The sequence below is a fragment of the Moschus berezovskii genome, chromosome 2, assembly GCF_049115385.1.
Source record: "Moschus berezovskii isolate FMDL1 chromosome 2, NW_MosBer_1.0, whole genome shotgun sequence".
In the NCBI taxonomy this organism is placed as follows: Eukaryota; Metazoa; Chordata; class Mammalia; order Artiodactyla; family Moschidae; genus Moschus; species Moschus berezovskii.
In genome coordinates this window covers 72,871,410-72,890,581 of record NC_142461.1, presented here as the reverse complement: position 1 = coordinate 72,890,581, position 19,172 = coordinate 72,871,410, and the positions used below count along the sequence as shown (strand labels likewise).

The 19,172-nt window shown below is 39.1% G+C and overlaps 1 protein-coding gene across 7 annotated transcripts in view; it reads left to right on the top strand.

The window, feature by feature from the left end:
- NCKAP5 (NCK associated protein 5) overlaps positions 1–19,172 on the top strand; it is a 1,221,671-nt gene that overhangs the window by 805,249 nt on the left and 397,250 nt on the right. The gene's annotated exons all lie outside the window — the stretch shown is intronic.

Below are 19,172 nucleotides of genomic sequence, written 5' to 3'. Positions count from 1 at the left end.
GTGAAGTCGCTTGACATTAGCAGGTCAGCATAATCCCCTGACAGGGTTTCTGTCATAAGCCTTATGAAGTCACCCTGGAACCGCAGAGCAGGGCTCCTCATTCGCTTCACTCAGGGTGTGTCATTCATTCACACAGGCACACCATAGAGTTAGTAAAGTACAGCAGAAAACGTGTTTGCTAGGAGAACAAAGAACTAGAGTTTCAAGCATCCTTACCTTGTCCTGAAGGATCCTGGATGAGCCCCCAAGAGGAAGGTTGTTTCTGAACCACAAAAGATGCCGGGATTCTTGGCCACCAGAGGAGAATTCAGTCCGAGGCCAAGGATGAGGCTTGATTGTTCAGAGCTTTTGTGTAATCAAGTTTTATTAAAGTATAAAAGAGATAGGGAAAGCTTCTGACATAGACATCAGAAGGGGATAGAAAGAGTGCCCCTCTGCTAGTCTTTAGCTGGATATTATATAGCTGCTAGCAGGCTGTTAATTATAGAAAGGAGATGTCTCAAAACTCAGAGTGGCATCAGGCCCCTCACCCACAACATGCATTTTGAGATAACATTGGCACCAGGTGAGTCATCCTGGGCCATAAAACGATTGGCATGAATCTTGAAGAAAGGCAGATTTCCAAGCAAACACAAGTCTCATTAACGTAGCTTAAGAAAACATTTGCATGAGTAAAACATACTGTTTTTTCAAGCAGGTTCCGAGTCGGTAGGCAGAACCAACTTAAAGAAAGACAGAGTCTAGGGTAAATACATTGTTCATTAACATAGCTTAAGACAAACATTTTTAAAAGACCCTGATGCTGGGAAAGATTGAAGGCAGGAAGAGAAGGGGATGACAGAGGATGAGATGGTTGGATGGAACCACGGATTCAATGGACATGAGTTTGAGTAAACTCCGGGAGTTGGTGATGGACAGGGAGGCCTGGTGTGCTGCAGTCCATGGGATCACAGTCAGACACGACTGAGCAACTGAACTGAACAGATTGAAGACAAACATTTCTTAAGAAAAACACATTGGTTAGCTCAAGTTTGAGAAAAGTTAAGTTCAGGTGGAGCCAAGTGTCATCATGGCAGCCCAGAATTTTAAGAGAAACCTTCTTTTAAATTTATATAGAGAAGGGGAAAAAAATCTAACACTTGTTTGTTTCCTCCTGCCCCTTAAAAGAGAGAGAAGAAGGTCTGACACTTGCAGCCTATTTCCTCCTTTGGAGATCCCTGACCTTCCTGCCTCTCACTACAACTGCTGATATGGCTATAAAATGTATATGAAATTTACTTACATGATGAGTTCAACTTCCTAGAGCACAGCTGAGAATATAAAAGGAATGAAAAAAAATTTTGTGTGTGCTACTGAAAACAAGTGCCTCAGGCTCTATATACTGAATCGCACTCTGTTTATTTATTCATTGGGAGAGTGCTGTGCTTCTTACTCGTAATTGGTTTATTTCTGTTTCAGGCACATTATTAATCAATTTGGTTATATAGTTTCTTAAGTTCATAGCAATCAGTGTGAAAAATATGATATGGATATAATTAATTGTTAGAGGCAAGTATCATAATAACAGTGTCAGACAAATGACAAATTGAGAAAGGAACAGAAAAATTATATATGCTCAAAAATTGATAGCTACAGTGACTATTCTAAACAGTCCTAGAAAAGTTAAGTTATGTTCAGATCATGCCCATAAAACTTAAAAGTATGTGGTCCATTTTAGGAAAACGATTACTAAAAGATTTTTTAATAGAATAAGTAGTTAATAGTTATATGAAAAATACATTTGTTTGTAATATTTTGTTTTTATTCCTCTGAGAATAAAAATGTTGGGAATGATAGTAATTTATATTATTAAATTGCCTGGGTCATGAGAAAATATATTTTGTGGTACATTGAATGATTCCCTTTAGGAATTTTATTCCAAGATCATAAAATTTAGTGCACCAGTAGAGATTCAGTGTAATGCTATGCATTTAATGTTTTGTAAAAGCATATAGAACTGCAAATATTGAATAACTAAGACCTTGAGTAAAAATTAAATAATGGAATAATTTTTAATTATTGTATGTATAAATGTACTTTAGCATATAATGTGCATTTTTGAAGATCATTGTTTATGTAAAAAAAGAACAAACCCCCCTTAAAATTCTTAGATTTCTTAGAACACAAAAATTTCAAACTGCAAGGAATTAAAGATTTTTAATCCAACCTCCCTTTCAACACAGGCATCACCAGTACAAGTTTCCTATATGACAGATACGTGAAGAAATTTGGATGCTGAATATTAGAGCCAGATTCCCTGAATGCATATCCCACTTTACCACTAAATCGCCGGTGTGACCTTGAGCTCATTGCTTGTCTGTCTCATTTCCTTCATCTAATTACAGGGGACGAGAGATAGTAATAATAGTTACTCATAGAGGTTATTAGCTTGAACATTATATGGTTTAAAACATGCAAAGCACTTAGAACAGGGTCTAGAGTATAAGTGACAGTATGTTGTTGTGTTTAGTGACATATAATCCACCATCCTTTAAATTATGAGTTGCACCAAATGAAAAAGAATCTAGAAAAAAACGGTACTGAACCTATATGCGGGACACGAATAGAGACACAGATGTGGAGGATGGATTGTGGACACAGGCAGGGAAGCAGAGGGTGGGAAAAATTGAGAGAGTAGCCATGACACATATACACTACCATGTGCAAAATAGATAGCTGTGGGAAGTTGCTGGATATCACAGGGAGCTCAGCTCGGTGCTCTCTGATGACCTAGAGGGGTGGGATGGAGGAGGGTGGGAGAGAGGTTCAAGAGAAAAGAGATATATGTGTCCATATAGTGGATTCACTTTGCTGTACAGCAGAAACTTGCACATAGTTTCAGAAATTTGCACATTAGTTTACATAGTAAACTAATATGACATTTAATTGGAACAATTATACTCCAATTAAAAAATAAATTTAAAAAAAGAAACTCAAGGGTGTTTTCCATGTAGTTCATAGATGCTACCTGCAAGGTGATGTGTATGAACTTGTCTGAGTAGAACTGTTAGATCTTAAATCTTGTGATAGTTTTGATGTCCCAAGTCATTTTCCTGGCTATAAGACCCTGATACTGGGAAAGGTTGGAGAAGGAAATGGCAACCCACTCCTGTGTTCTTGCCTGGAGAATCCCATGGACAGAGGGGCCTGGTGAGCTGCGGTCTATGGGGATGCAAAGAGTCGGACACAACTAAGCGACTGACACACACACACACTGGGAAAGATTGAGGGCAGGAGGAGAAAGAGGCAACAGAGGATGAGATGGTTGAATGGCATCATTGACTCAATGGATGTGAGTTTGAGGAAACTCTGGGAGACAGTGAAAGACAGGGAAGCCTGGCCTGCTGCAGTCTCATCCCTGCTGCTGGGGTCACAAAGAGTCAGACATGATTGAGCTACTGAGCAACAGCAAGTAGCTCAAGGGAGAAGTAGACATAGGGAGCCACCATTATTATTGGAAAAGAGTCATGCTGGCCTGTCCTTGAATGTCTTGCCTTCCCAAATGCATTTAGTTCCAGGGAAATATGTCTCTTACCCCTACTCACCAGCATGAGTCACTGCTACCAGTTAGGATACAGGGGAATGAACTGTCCTGGAAGGTAGCCTGGGTGAGATCAGAAGGAATAGGACAGGGCAGAGGAGACAGGATTGAGTCAGAAATGATGCTAACAGATCTGGCTAGATCACTGACTGGGACATAGCTAAAAATATCTGTTAAAGGGGCAGTGTCACTAATAAACACAATGGACTGCAGTGATGAGGATTTTGTCTGTGGAAAGTTGGGAATCTTAACAGGCAAGAGAGTGGCAGAGGAAATTGAATTTGAATTCAGCACCATGGATGGTTCTCTGGGAGCCTCCTCAAAGTCGGTCCAGCCTCTAAAATGAGCTCTCCTTTGGTTTAAAATGCCTGAAGTCATAAAAATGAAATCCAGTGAAGCAAGTTTATGTGTGTGCTGAGTCGCTCAGTTGAGTCCAGCTCTTCCATGGACTGTCCCTGGACTGTAGCCCGCCAGACTCCTCTGTCCATGGAATTTTTCAGGCAAGAATACTGGAGTGAGTTGCCATTTCATACTCCAGAAGATCTTCCCTGACCCAGGGATCGAACCCCCGTCTTTTGCATCTCCTGCTTCTCCTGACCTGGCAGGATTCTTTACCACTATGCCACCTGGGAAGCCCCCCGAAAATGCCTTTAATAAAAGCGACATCTTTTTCTTCCAAGAAGACTTCATAGTTCTTTTCTCAGCATAGCAATAAACCATCCTTTAGGTGCAAAGGGAGTTTTCTGAATTTTTAAAAACTTTTTCACGATTATTTTCTGCTGGAATCCCTCTTCTCTTTCTCAAGTCAGAAGTTTCTGAAAAATAAGTCCATGATGATTCCCTACAAACGTGTTCTTTAAAAAAAAATTAGAAAGAATGTAGTTTGTTATGACATTTGATTGCCAAGATAAGAAAATGTGCTATCATCATTCAACAGACCCACAGTGACCACCATCCCTGGAGCTCAAGAATGAACTTGGGTCCTTTGTAGCTCCAGTGGAAATATTTCTGATAGACTGCTAGGATTGTTCCCGTTAATCCAGGGCTATAGTTGCTGAGGAAGTTCTCCATCCACTCCTCTTGGTCTTATCTTTGCTCCATGCTGACAGTTAGTGGGGTGTTTTTGCCATAATTAGCACAGTATTTTCCTTTAGAACTCACCTCTACCCGCAGCACCCAGGGGTGTCTGCTGAATAGATATCACATCTCTCACAGACACTGAAGCACTCAGAAATTAGAAGTAATACTTTGATCACCACCCTACACATATTGTTTCTTCTTAGAGTTAGGTTTCATCAAATAGCATGATCTTAGTTTTCTAGAAGCATGCAAAGTAGAACCCCTTGCTTTCTCAAAAATCATAGTCTCGAGAGGCAAAATAAAAGGCAAATCATAGATCAGATATATCATATGCTGGCTGATTCATTCTATAGATATCAGCCAATATTTAGTTATCTTCAGAAATACAGGCACTGGGAACTGTTTTTCCTAATGTAAGAAAATGTTTTGGATATTTGCCTGTTTTTAAACTTTCTTGCTACACTGTATTTGAACCGCAGAAGTCAGTGGGAGGAAATTGGATGGTAATAAGGATGGTAAAGTGAAGGGAGAAAACTCATTTCTTTGTCTGTTTCTCCAGGGTGGTAATTGGACTAATTCACCTAGTATTATCATTCTTTGCAAAACACCTAAAAGCATAGTCAGAAATACCAAGCAAGGATAAGACTTCGTTATCTTTTCAGACCCATCATCATATTTTCTATGGCATGTCGTCAAATGCATTATCACTCCAGGAAGATAAGCTGGATCTCTTTGTAACGTGGTAGGTATGGCTAGGCATACATAGTAAGCATCTATACCAGGCAGTGGGGAATGAGTTCCAAAATCCAAGAGATTTGTCATAAAATGTTCTCCCATAAATGAACCAAGCTCTTATTCACGTACAGTTAATACTTAAGAGGAGAAGAAAACAGGTTTCTTTAAGAGTGCAAACAAGAAAGACACTCAGTTTTGCTTCTGTATTTCCAAATAGCATCTAATGATAGAATGATTATATAGTAAATCATGTTAATTACTTTCTTCCACAGCTGTTGTTTTCAATATGCGGAAATTATAATTGTTTAAAATAAGTGCATAAGTTTCTCCCACATTTAGTGTACTAAATACAAGTAAATGAGGTTTTCAACGTCTTTTTAAAATGTTTTGTTAGTACGAGATAAGTTAACTATAAATTTTCAGAATTAAATAAAGTACTATAGTCTACATTTGCTTATTAAAGGCCTATTATTTTATTGCATAATGAGCAGTATATTTTATATAATTCTTTGAGGTATGTGTATAACTTCCCTTGGCATTATTCCACTCTGATACCCTGTAAAGTTCTCAGGGCTTACATCCTTAGCTTATATTCTACTCAAACATATATAGTTTGTCTTTATATGACTTACTGATTTTAAATTTATGTCAGAAGTGAAGATATTAATTTCTGTATTTTGAGTTATTTCTAAAAGTTCTTTGAATACTCTATGAAAGAGCTTGTACTGTATTTGCAAAATTAATCCCAAATCTATACTGAAGGGCTGTGACATACAGGCAGTTCTTTTTGGGTCATAGATCTTCAGAATCTGTGATTAGATATCCTTCATGCTTTTACATAGTTTACAGTTATGTCAGCAAGAAGCAATTAATGCATACATGTTTGTGTCAAGTATAAAGATTGTAGATTGAATTTATCAAGGAAGCTAGTTCTTGATACATGTTCTTTATCAGAAAGAAGTTCCTCATTGATTATAAAGAAGGTGGTAGGTTTGCAGCCAAGCCATTCTTAAGGAAGAAGCAAAGAAAGGCCGGAACTGGATGTTGTTCAGTCGCCCAGTTATGTTCAACTTTTTGTGACCCCATGGACCTACAGCACGCCAGGCTTCCCTGTCCTTCACTATCTCCCAAAGTGTGCCCAAGTTCATGTGCATTGAATGAACAGGATGAAGAAATACAAATATATTACAATAGAATATATGTTAAGAAAAAATAAGATCTAGAAGACAATATGAAAAGGTGCAGTAGTCAACTTGGGAGAAACTTTACAATTTTCCTTGTTTGAATGGAGAGGATATGTTTTAATGTTTGGCTTTTATGTTAGTTATCTATTGTCCTATAAGAGACTATCCCAAAACTGTACCTTAAAACAATGCAAATATCTGTTTCGTTGCCTCATTATTTTTGAGAGCCTGGCATCTGGGCCTGACTTGGCTGCATTCTCTGCTGCAGTCTCTTAACAGCTACACTGAATGTGTCTGCTGACACCTCCACCCTTGGGGAAGGACTGGCTTTCAAGCTTCTTGCTGTTGCCCGGATTCACTTCCTTGATGGAGGATGGTCATTGGCAGTTCATCAGTTCCTGACCACATAGGCTTTCCCCACATGGCAGCTTGCTTCATCAAGGCATGTGAGCAGAGAAGGCAGTACAGAGTTTGCTAGTGAGATGGAAGTCACAGACTTGTAATCACCAAAGTGACATCCCATCAAATTGGCTGTATATTGTTGGTTAGAAACAAGTCACGAAGTCCTGTCTTTCCTCTTGCGAAACACACCTCATAATTCTCAGGAGTATGATATAGCAGGAGGCAGGGATCTTTGGGGGTCAACTCAGAAGTATGCATACCATTGTCCTTTAGCTTACTCAGCTGCAACCATAACCCATAAATTAAGTGTGGTGTACATGTGTGCATGTACGTATGCATATGCACACGTGTAGATGAATACATTCATGAATAAAGTATACTGGAAGACTTTTCCATCAAGGTTTTAAATATAAACATTCTAACATATATTTGACCCCAGGAAAAATCTAAAGTAGATGAAAAGAATATCTTTCTTACTTTTCCACTCCCCCTTCTAGGGACCCCTTTGTTCATTTTTGAGTTTCCCTTGCCTCTAGCCCCATTATATCAGATTTCCTCCTGCTGATCCCCAGACTCACTCCCTGCTAGAGACCCTGGATTTCTAGGCACCGAATATGTCCATGCTTCTTTCTAATAAGATCTCCCCATCCTGTGACCAGTTTTTCTTCTAAGGACAGTACTTTCCAAAATGTTAAAATTTATAAATCATCAAAAATATTTGTTCCTAGCATGGCTAGATGATCTGTTCCTCTCACAAGTAGCAGAAGGCTGTTCATTTCACCAAGACGTTCTTAAAAGGTGTGTTTTTCTTAGTGTGTGCTCTCAGGTGGATGGGGAAGTTATTTTGGCATTTGTGTCATTATCACGAGGGAGTAGCTGTTGATGTGGCCTGTCCTGGCAGAGTAGATATGGTTTTCTAATGTTCTTCAGTGGCTCTGCCATTTTCTACACTTTGTCTTTGCATGTGCTGCTCTCTCTCCCTGATGTAGCCTTCCTCCCATTGAGTGTTTGGTAGATGCCTCTCCACTTCGATCTCACTGGGATTTTATCTTCTGCTGATGTTCCTGGCCCCTTGGGGCAGAATTATTCACACCACCTTTCTTCTCCCTAACCCCTATCTTGAATTGAATTTAGCTTACTACATTGTATTTATTTTGAATAAGTTCTACTCTTCTGGACTTTTAGTCCCTAAAGGTCAGAATGCTTTTAATAGAATGAAATGAAATTGGAAAACAAAACCACACTGTCTTAGCCCCCAGCCAGCTTCCATTCTTAACATCCTCTGCAGTTGCAACTATGGAACCTCACCCAGCATCATCGAGTCCCTGTGGCTTCCCTTCACTTTCACTCATTCCTGTGGTTGTCTTTGCATCCTCCCAACTCTTGAAAATGTCTCTTTGACATACCTCTTCATTTCCCATCTCCCATTTCTACCACGTCTCCAACTAACTCATCCTCATCTGCATTGAGTGGCTCCTGCTTAAAGCTGACTGCAGGACTCAGCCCCTACAAACGTGCTTTTGTTATGTAGTTTACTTCTGTAAAGCTCTCATTGTTTCTCATCTAATGCTAGGATCAAGTCCCAACTCCATTGCTTATTATTTAACGTTCTTTATGCTGTATTTCTTAGCAACTTTCTGTTTAAAAAATAAAATTCGACTGAGTAAATTTTAAATATCCAATTGTCTTCAATCAGTGTATCATGGTTTTTCCAGTAGTCATGTATGGATGTAAGAGTTGGACCAAAATGAAAACTGAGCACCAAAGAACTGATGCTTTCAAATTGTGGTGCTGGAGAAGACTCTTGAGAGTCCCTTGGACTGTAAGGAGATCAGACTAGTCAATCCTAAAGGACATCAACACTGAATAGTCATTGGAAGGACTGATGCTGAATCTGAAGCTCCAATACTTTGGCCACCTGATGCAAAGAGCTGACTCATTGGAAGAGACTCTGACTCTGGGAAAGATGGAGGGCAGGAGGAGAAGGGGACAACAGAGGATGAGATGCTTAAATAGCATCACTGAATCAATGGATGTGAATTTGAGCAAACTCCAGGAGATAGTAGGACAGGAAAGCCTGGTATGCTGCTGTCCATGGGGTCGCAGAGCTGGACGTGACTTAACAACAACAAAGATGTATCCTGAGTCAGGCTGCATCCCATCTAGCAAACAGGAGCTCCAGAAAGCTGTAGAAAATGGAAGACTTAGTGACAGAAAGAGGCAGGATAAGAAGTCACTGGTAAAAAATGAATTGTTTCAGGCAAGGCCACCTTCCTTTGTGGGGGTGGCAAGTGTCTTATCAGATGGATTACATCACTAGTGCTGACCAGGTAATTTTAGAGTGACTGGTTAAGGTTACATTCCTGGGAGAGGCTGAAACTGCTATTAGGATAAGTATTAAGTCTTGCTTTTCTGACCTGGAGCTTAGCGCAAGTGACTCCATTTTAGGTCTGTTGACTCTTTCTTTTTTTAAACAATTCCTCCCTTTTGATCAACTGAGAGATGTGATCAAAATTCAAGGTATTAGCACCATTCCCAGCTACTGCTCTGAAATTGTCACAGGTTTTGCTGATCCTGAGTGGTGTTCACAGATCATGACATTATTTGCTGAATCTCTATGGTATTCACAGGTCACAACTTCAGGTTCACATTCTTTTACTCATTTATTGTCTGTGTTCCTTCTTTGATGTTCCATTCTTAGGAAAATAATTTGTTTGATGGTTAGTGGCTGTGAACATTCATTTAAAGCTTCTGAGAGAATACAATGTACCAGGGAGACTATTATGATGGTTATAAGCAGGATAATTTCCGCTGTCTGGAGTACACTTCAGGGCAATGGTCCTTGATCTGAGTGAATCTAAATCTGAGTGTTCTGAGTGAATCTAAATGATCTGAGTGAATCTAAAGCAAGTAAGTCAAAGAAAGACCCCCTCGAAGGAATCACTTTCTTAAGCCAAGTGGCTTTGCTCAGTGATCTTATGTAGCTAAGTTCCACCTTCTTGAGAAATGTTAATGTAGGTGCAGCAAGTGATGTTGGCCGTAGCACAGACACCCCCTTCTTTAGCTAAAAGATAATCAAAGGCTGTCTTCTTATCAAAAACAACTTTGGCCTTGCAAAGATGAATACTGCTGGTGAGCTCTTTTTGTGAGAAGCACATCTTATTTAGATAATCATACGAATGTGGAGATGCAAATAGTTCACCGATTTATAAATATTTACGTCAAATTGGGAAAAGACAGTTATACTCTGAGAAAGCTAAAGGCAAGGCGTTGCATGCTCTGGCCATAAAAGTTGGACTCTGCCAGTGACTTCTAATGGAAGTTGATTGTAATTTATAGTGACATTGGGAATAGAAGAAAAATGGGGAGGACTAGGAGTCACCAATATTGTGAACAGATTGGAATTTTTGGTGACAAACCCAGCACCCTGAAAGATAACCTCCATTGGCAATGGCCCTGGGAGATGTAATGACAGTGTTATCTTTCCAGTAGCCCACAAGTCTCCTCTGTCCATGGGATTCTCCCAGCAAGAATACTTGGAAGGGTATGCCATTTCTTCCTCCAGGGTATCTTCCCAACTCAGGGATCAGATCTAACTCTAGTCTCTTGCATCTCCAGCATTGGGAGGTGGATTCTTTACCACTCGCACCACCTGGGAAGCCCAAAGGCAAGACAGAGAAGAAGAAAAGATTTCATGTTTAAAGTATAAAGTCTTGATTTGGCATCTTGGGTGGAAGCAGTCTACCCCTGATGCCAGCTGTTTCTCTGTGTGTGTGTATATTCCATAGCTTCATCCATTCATCTTTTGCTGGACAATTAAGTTGCTTCTGTGTCTTGACTATTGACTACTGTAAATAATTCTGCAATTAACATAGGAGTTCATTTATGTTTTTGAATTAATGATTTCCTTTTCTTCAGACAAATACCCAGTTGTGTACTTGCTGTATTGTATAGTAAATCTGTTTTTAATTTTTGAGGAATCTTATGGTGTTTTTCTTCATTGGTGATACCAGTTAACGTCCCATCCAGCAGCGCACAAAGGTTTGCTTTTATCCACATCCTCGCCAACATTTGTTACTTGTTGTCTTTTTGATAATAACCATCCTGACAGGTATGCGGTGGTATCTAATTGTGGTTTTTATTTGAATTTCCCTGATAATTAGTGATGTTGAGTGTCTTTCAGGTGTCTGTTATCTGTCTGTATGTCTTCTTCAGAAAAATGTCTATTCAGAACTTCTGCCCATTTTTTTATTGGGTTGTTTTTTTATTTTTGATGTTGAATTGTATGAGTTCTTTGTGTATTTTGGATATTAATACCTTATCAAATATATAATTTGTAAATATCATCCCCCTATTCAGTAGGTGGCCTTTTCATTGTGTTGATATTAATAGTTCTGTTCCCTGCGCAAAAACTTTTTAGTGTGATGTAGTCACATTTGTTTATTTTTGCTTTTGTTTCCCTTGCCTGGGAAGACATAGTCAAAAATTATTGCTAAGACTGATGTCAAAGAATATACTACCTGTGTTTTCTTCTAAAAGTTTTATGGTTTCAGGTCTTACATTTAATCCACTTTTTAAGTTATCAAATATCTGATAAACATAGCATGAAACACAGGAAATTGTTTTGACAGAAAATCATTGCTGTCTAGGCAGATTACTTAATTGGTAAAGAGAAAACTTTTATAATAAACTCTTACCAAGAATTAATCAGTAGCTCAGTTAAACTTTGTCCTTTTAACAGAGAGTAAATCAAGTTTTGTTATTGTACCAGTTTATTTTTTAATTAAAACTTACTTTTATTAAATGAATCAGTGTTTATTAAATAAACATTTAATAAATAAACCTATTATTTTTTTTAATGAAACTCATTTTTTTCACCTAAATAAATTCATTTTAATCTTGACTATGGAGAAAATTCTCTCCTCAAGATTTCTTTTCCAAACACCTTCCTCAGCTTTACTTTTCCATTCAGATCTCGTCCTATGTGTGTTCTCTTTCTCATTCTGAAATAACGCCTCACTTTAGGACAAAAGTACTTCTTTTTCACCTCAACAAAATATGTTTCCGATCTTGATACCATCTCTTCCCAAAAACACACATTCTGTTTGCCTCGCATCTGGAGGTGTTTTTCTTACTATTTCTAGTAGCTTTAATTACACGTTAGAATTTTTAACCCTTAAATGCCTCAATCTTTAGTGATAATAAAGAAGTAAATGATAGTGAGCTTTCACATTAGCATTCAACGATTTGGTAAATTTATAAATACATTTTATATTTTTTAGAAACATGTACTTTCTCATAGTCAATTTTTCAGTGTGACATAAGATGTGTTTTCCATAGATTCAAATATCATTTAATTTCTCTGTAAAAGGAAGCCAAAACTGGATAAACCTTTGTTCAGTAATTAATGTTTCACTCTTTTATTTGTAAATGATCTAGGTAATCAATGAATTCAAGTTAACTCATTATTTAATTTAACTTAATAAAACTTTAAAGTTTCAAGTAACCAAAAATATTTTAGAAATTATTTTCTGTAATGTAGACATACCATCAAACATAATTATTATTGAAGAGTTTACCTAGAAAACTTTTATCCCACTTACATTTTTTAATTCCCATATCTTTAACAATTATGTTTAAAATACTCATGAAAATTTCATGAGAATTAGACAAAGTCAGCTATTAGTTCAATCTATTTTTCTTGCCAATAAATTTTGTAAGAGTAACATGAACTTATTTGGTTTTCAGCAAATCTGGGTAAAGTAAAAAATGTAATATTTAATGCTGAAAACTCTAAAAACGTGCCTGTTTTCATTAAATGAAAATAAGTTTTATTTGATTTTTTAAAAATAAAATAGCTTTACCTGACATTTAAAGATTATCTGAGATCACTTGAACTTGAAAAATATTTGGGTTCATTTCTATTATATTTCTGAGAGTTGTAGTAATACTTAATTTATATTAGTACTTAATATTCTTTGTGTTCTGGGTGTTTTCTTTGTGTTTCTGGGTGTTCATTGAAAGGACTGATGTTGAAACTGAAACTCCAATACTTTGGCCACCTGATGCGAACAGTTGACTCATTTGAAAAGACCCTGATGCCAGGAAAGATTGAGGGCAGGAGGAGATGGTTGGATGGCATCACTGACATGATGGACATGAGTTTGGGTAAACTCCAGGAGTTGGTGATGGACAGGGAGACCTGGCATGGTGTGGTTCATGGGGTTGCAAAAAGTCGGACATGACTGAGCGACTGAACTGAACTGATCTTAGTTAATCTTTTGACCAAGGAGTGAAAAGATACCCAAAGAGGGTTGCCTGTAGCCTTGGGTCATCTTTTTAAAAGATAACTCCTTCAGACTCTTTGAGTCTCTTCAGAATGCAAATACAGTTCAGACACAGGACTTCTAAAATGACTGCAAATAAAGGAGGATAGAGGGGGAGTAGAAGGAGTTACGTCTGTGTTACAGCCTTGTGTTCTAGGTGTCTCGTATCTTTAAGGTTTAGTTAGCCTTTTGCAATGAATGTTTCAATGAAGTTACATGAGAGTCTTGAAGCCTTTTGAAAGTGTGTGCATACCAATTAAAATAGGTATCCTATTCTATTAATTTGGCTTGGAAACACTTGCTTTCAAGTGTACTTTTATTTATTTATTTATTTTCAAGTGTACTTTTAAAATAAACTATGTTGTCTAATTGGAATGTTCCCCAAATGGCCATCTTAATGCTAGGGTGTGTTTAGTAAGATTTTGCCATTTTTGTAGATATTTATAGCTTCTGGAACCATAGTTCTTAGTCATAAAATTAGCAGGTACCAGGAGGTCATATGCTGGATTCTTTGGAACTTAAAGTTCCCGTTTCTTTAGATATGATTTTGCATCTTTCAGAGTCAAACTAATACTGAAGGGCGCTGTACCACTGGGTTGAGGCTTGTGTGCTGTTCTACAGTGTACCTCATTGCATGGAAATTTTCCTGAGTTTGGCAGGTGACCAAGTGTTAATCTAACCCATTCTGTAACCAACTTATGCTAGCATGGGAGTCGTAGAGAGAGATGGTGAGCATTCTAAAAACCTTTCACTGCTTAGTCTGTGCCCACAAATTTTGTGACTTTTGGCTTCTGAGATTCCCATTAGCAACAGCTTTTACCTCATGTGGGCCTTCACACACCAGCAGTAACCAAAGAGATGTTACTGTGGACTGGACACAGGAAGGCCTTAGGCACACCTCCAGTAATTCACAACGTGAAACTAGGAAAAGGGGAAAGGGTTGAACCAACAGAATTCAACACAAGGGGACTGTGGACTGGGATTCCAATCAAATGGGTAACTGGAGACTGAATCAAGGGCTAGGGGCTTGGGTTCTGGGAAGAATTGTCTGCTAGCTTAAGCTAATTGTCCCTGCACTAGAAAGCTGGTTAGATCAGGAACTCAATACAAAGAGAACAGAGCTGAGAAGTAAGAGGAAGGAACTTATCACCATGCTCAGAAATGGTGAGAAAGGGAACTCAAAGGGTTTGTGGGAACTCAAAGGGTTTGACTGCATCCATTCTTAGTTGTGGCATAGAGGATCTTCAATCTCCATGCGGTATGTGGGATCTTTAGTTGCAATATGCGAACTCTTAGTTGCGTTATGTGGGATCTAGTTCCCTAACCAGGGACTAAACCTGTGCCCCTGAATTGGGAGCATGGAGTCTCAGCTGCTGAACCATAAGGGAAGTCCCAGGATAAGTATTTCTCATTGTCTCTGAAACCATCAGAAGTCTCCTTCGATCCCTTAGCTGCCACCAGATCTGTTAAAAAACAAAATTCAACTGAGTAAATTTTATAGATCTCACTGGCTTTATTCAACAATTCCATCTAGCAAATAGAAAGGAGCTCCACCAATCTGTGCAATAGGGAAGGCTCTTATAGGCAGAAAAAGGCAGGACAAGGATGTCACTAGAAAAAAATGAATTGTTTCAGGCAAGGTCACCTGCCTTTGGGGGAGAGCAGGGGTCTCTCAGATAGATTACATCTCTAGTGCTGACCAGGTAATTTTAGACTGACTGGTAAAGATTGCATTCCTTGGAGAGGCTGAAACTGCAGTTAGGTGAGGTATGATGTCTCAGTCTGGTTAGGTGGGCTTACCAAGAGACTTACCATTTTGGTTAAGTGGGCTTACAAGTGACTCCATTTGGGGCCTGATATCTCTTTTATCAGGGCTTCTCAGGTGGCTCAGTGGGTAAAGAATCCATCTGCATTGCAGGAGACACAGGAGACGTGGGTTTGATTCCTGGGTCAGGAATAACCCCTGGAGGAGGAAATGGCAATCCCGTGGACAGAGAAGCCTGATAGGCTATAGTCCCTGGGGTCGCAAAAAATTGGACACGAGTGAAGTGAATAAGCACACACACAGGCACACATATCTTTTTTGTAATACTTTTCACCTTCAGTTGAACCAAGGTGGATTCACTCAGAGTCTTCTTTGATTGCTTCAATGTCTAGGGCAGTGCTAAATATGTGGTAGATACCAAATAAATAAGTAACTTCAGTTATAATTTGCTATATGTATAATTTACGGAGCCGTTCTTATATGACAGGCAAATTTTACTCCTAAGTAAACTGAGATACGGAGAAGGCAATGGCAAGCCACTCCAGTACTCTTGCCTAGAAAATTGCATGGACAGAGGAGCCTGGTGGGCTGCAGTCCATGGGGTCGCTACTAGTCGGACATGACTGAGCGACTTCACTTTCTCTTTTCACTTTCACACATTGGAGAAGGAAATGGCAGCCCACTCCAGTGTTCTTGCCTGGAGAATCCCAGGGACGGCGGAGCCTGGTTGCCTGCCGTCTATGGGGTCGCACAGAGTCGGACACGACTGAAGCGACTTAGCAGCAGCAAACTGAGGGAGATAATAATTGGCTCAAGGTCACACAGCTTGTCAATGACAGGGCAGAACAAGAAAGCAGACAGCCACTAGCAGCTCCGCTTCTTTGGCAATTTGCAGGGTTTTGACTCAGGCATGCATTTCTGAATTTCACACAAAAAAAGGGTAAATAGACATAAGTGGAGGATTTGTTTTTGAGAGTGATTATCACACATTTCAGAGATGATTACATTTTTATCCTTATTCCATTGTGTATTTATTTACAATTAGCTGTATTTTCAAGTAATAAACTTCTGTTTGGGGAGTTTTGTTAGTCTGGGCAGCCTTCCTCACTTTTCAAGTGTGATTAGGCATGTGCAGCGAGTCTAGTGATCCTGTTGAACATGAGGGACAAGCGAAATGCCTCCTGCCCAGTCTTGTGTGACTTCATCATGTTTTTCCAGGTATGCAAGGTCAGGGAATAATCAGAATTCACAGTGAAGTTTTTGAAGGACTCTAGCACAGAACTTAATTAAGGAATTTTAATTAGATGTAAAACGGTGTGAAGGGAGAGACAAAGTCATACACAGGTCAGGCCCCAGGATTCCGAGCAGGTGAAGCATGCTTTAGGTTTAGTTGTCCTCTGCTTTTACCACCTTCCTGCCTCTGTGGTTCTTCCAAACACTGGTAGTGACCCCTCCTTGTTTCTCTATCCTCCATCAAAATACCCTGTTGTAGGGGAGCAAAAATAATTTTCTCTCTGCCTGTTTGAGTTCTTATTTGAGACCCCAGTAATAAAGAGGTCAACAAGAAAAAATGAATTTAACGTGTGCACCTCTTGCCTACATGGGAGATGCCTAAGAAAAACGAATTACTCAAAAGATGGCTTTAGGATTTAGGATAGAGCTCATCTTAATAGAGAAAGTGGGGGAGGGTGAAGGCCTCTTAGAGGAGAGTAAATGATTATTCGGAAAGATAAATGGGTCCTTAGAGAACAGATGAAAGATACGATCATTTGTGGCAAAGTTTGTCTGGGTGTGGTGCCAGGGTCTAGTCATCTTTCCTTTGACAAGTCAATTTTTCCTGGTTGATGACATTCCCAGGAAGGGGATGGATGACAATGGAGTTTCTTTTGGAGGATCTGTCTTTAGGCAGAAGCGAGGAGTTCAGGGAAAACTTTTCCCTGCACTTGCTGCTTTTTTCAAGCGCCTAAGCTCAAAATAATCACAGTGTCAAAGCAGTATATTTTGGGATGATGTGTTCTGAACTCCTATAGTCATATTTTGGGGTAGTGTATTCTGCTCCCTTCGCTGTCCATGAACTTTTGCTTCTGAAAAATCTGATAAACTCTTCTCAGTGATTTAAAGTGATAAAAAATGAAGAGGAAACTGCAACATATCAAGTGCCTCCTGAGCACCAGGCCCTCTACTATGTGGTTTGTATTATATTATCTCCTCTCCTAGGAACAGCTCAGTAAGGTATCCCTGGTTTTTAGTTGCTGAAAGGGGAGTAAATTTCTCAGTATGATATTGTATAATCAAAAACGTTAACAAATAAGATTCCATTCATCCTATGGCCAGGCCTATTTCCTTCTTTAATGTTTTCCCTCCAAGAGCTTTCTATTTATTTATTACCATAAAAACTGTAACACCAAAATTGTTTTTTCTATCACCATACAGTTGATCACCTTTAACCATTTCACCCTCCCCCGATCCCTTCCTCTCTGGAAACTGCTAATTTGTTATTTTGTCTATATGTTTGTTTGTGTTTAGATTTCTATGTTCACTTGTTTTGTATTTGTTGATTTGTACCTTATTAGTTTTTTTATGTGCTACCTATAAGTAAAATAATATGGAACTTGTCTTTCTCCAACTAACTTATGTCACTTAGCATAATGCCCTCCTTGTCATCACATAATAGTAGGCTTTCATCTTTTTTCTGGCTGAGTTACTCCACTGTATATAAATGCCACATCTTCTTTGTCCATTCATCAATTGATGAATACTCAGGTGGTTTCCATATCTTGGTTTATTGTACTTAATGCCACTATGAACCTGGGGGTGCAGATATCTTTTTAGATTAGTGTTTTCATATTCTTTGTATGAATACCCAGAATTAGGATAGCCGGATAATACTGTAGTTCTAGTCTTAATTTTCTGAGAATTCTCCATGAGATGCTATGATCTTAGTTTTCTAAATGTTGAGTTTTAAGCCAGCTTTTTCACTCTCCTCTTTCACTTTTCATCAAGAAGCTCTTTAGTTCTTCTTCGCTTTCTGCCATAAGGGTGGTGTCATCAGCATATCTGAGGTTACTGATATTCTTCCCGGCAATCTTGATTCCAGCTTGTGCTTCACGCAACCCAACATTTCACATGATGTACTCTGCATTTAAGTTAAATAAGCAGAGTGACAATATGCAGCCTTAACGTATTCCTTTCTCGATTTGGAACTAGTCTGTTGTTCCATGTCCAGTTCTAACTGTTCCTTCCTGACCTGCATAAAGATTTCTCAGGAGGCAGGTAAGATGGTCTGGTATTCCCTTCTCTTTAAGAATTTTCCACAGTCTGCTGTGATACACACAGTCAAAGGGTTTAGCACAGCCAATAAAGCAGAAGTAGGTGTTTTTCTGGAACTCTCTGGCTTTTTCGATGATCCAGCAGATGTTGGCAATTTGATCTCTGGTTCCTCTATCTTTTCTAAATCCAACTTGAACATCTGGAAGTTCACGGTTCATGTTGAAGCCTGGCTTGGAGAATTTTGAGCGTTACTTTGCTAGTGTGTGAGATGAGTGCAATTGTGTGGTAGTTGGAGCATTCTTCCCCTGGAGAAGGAAATGGCAACCCACTCCAGGACTCTTGCCTGCAAAATCCCATGGACAGAGGAGCCTGGCAGGCTACAGTCCATGGGATCGCAAAGAGTTGGACACGACTGAGTCACTTCACCTTGGGCATTCTTTGGCATTGCCTTTCTTTGGGGTTGGAATGAAAACTGACCTTTTCCAGTCCTGTGGCCACTGCTGAGTTTTCCAAATTTGCTGGCATATTGAGTGTAGTACTTTCACAGCATCATCTTTTAGGATTTGAAATAGCTCAACGGGAATTCCATCACCTCCACTAGCTTTGTTCATAGTGATGCTTCCTAAGGCCCACTTGACTTCTCAATCCAGGATGTCTGGCTCTAGGTGAGTGATCACACCATCATTGTTATCTTGGTCGTGAAGATCTTTTTTATACAGTTCTTCTGTGTATTCTTGCCAGCTCTTCTTAATATCTTCTGCTTCTGTTAGGTCCATACAATTTCTTTTCTTTATTGTGCCCATCTTGGCATGAAAAGTTCCCTTGGTATC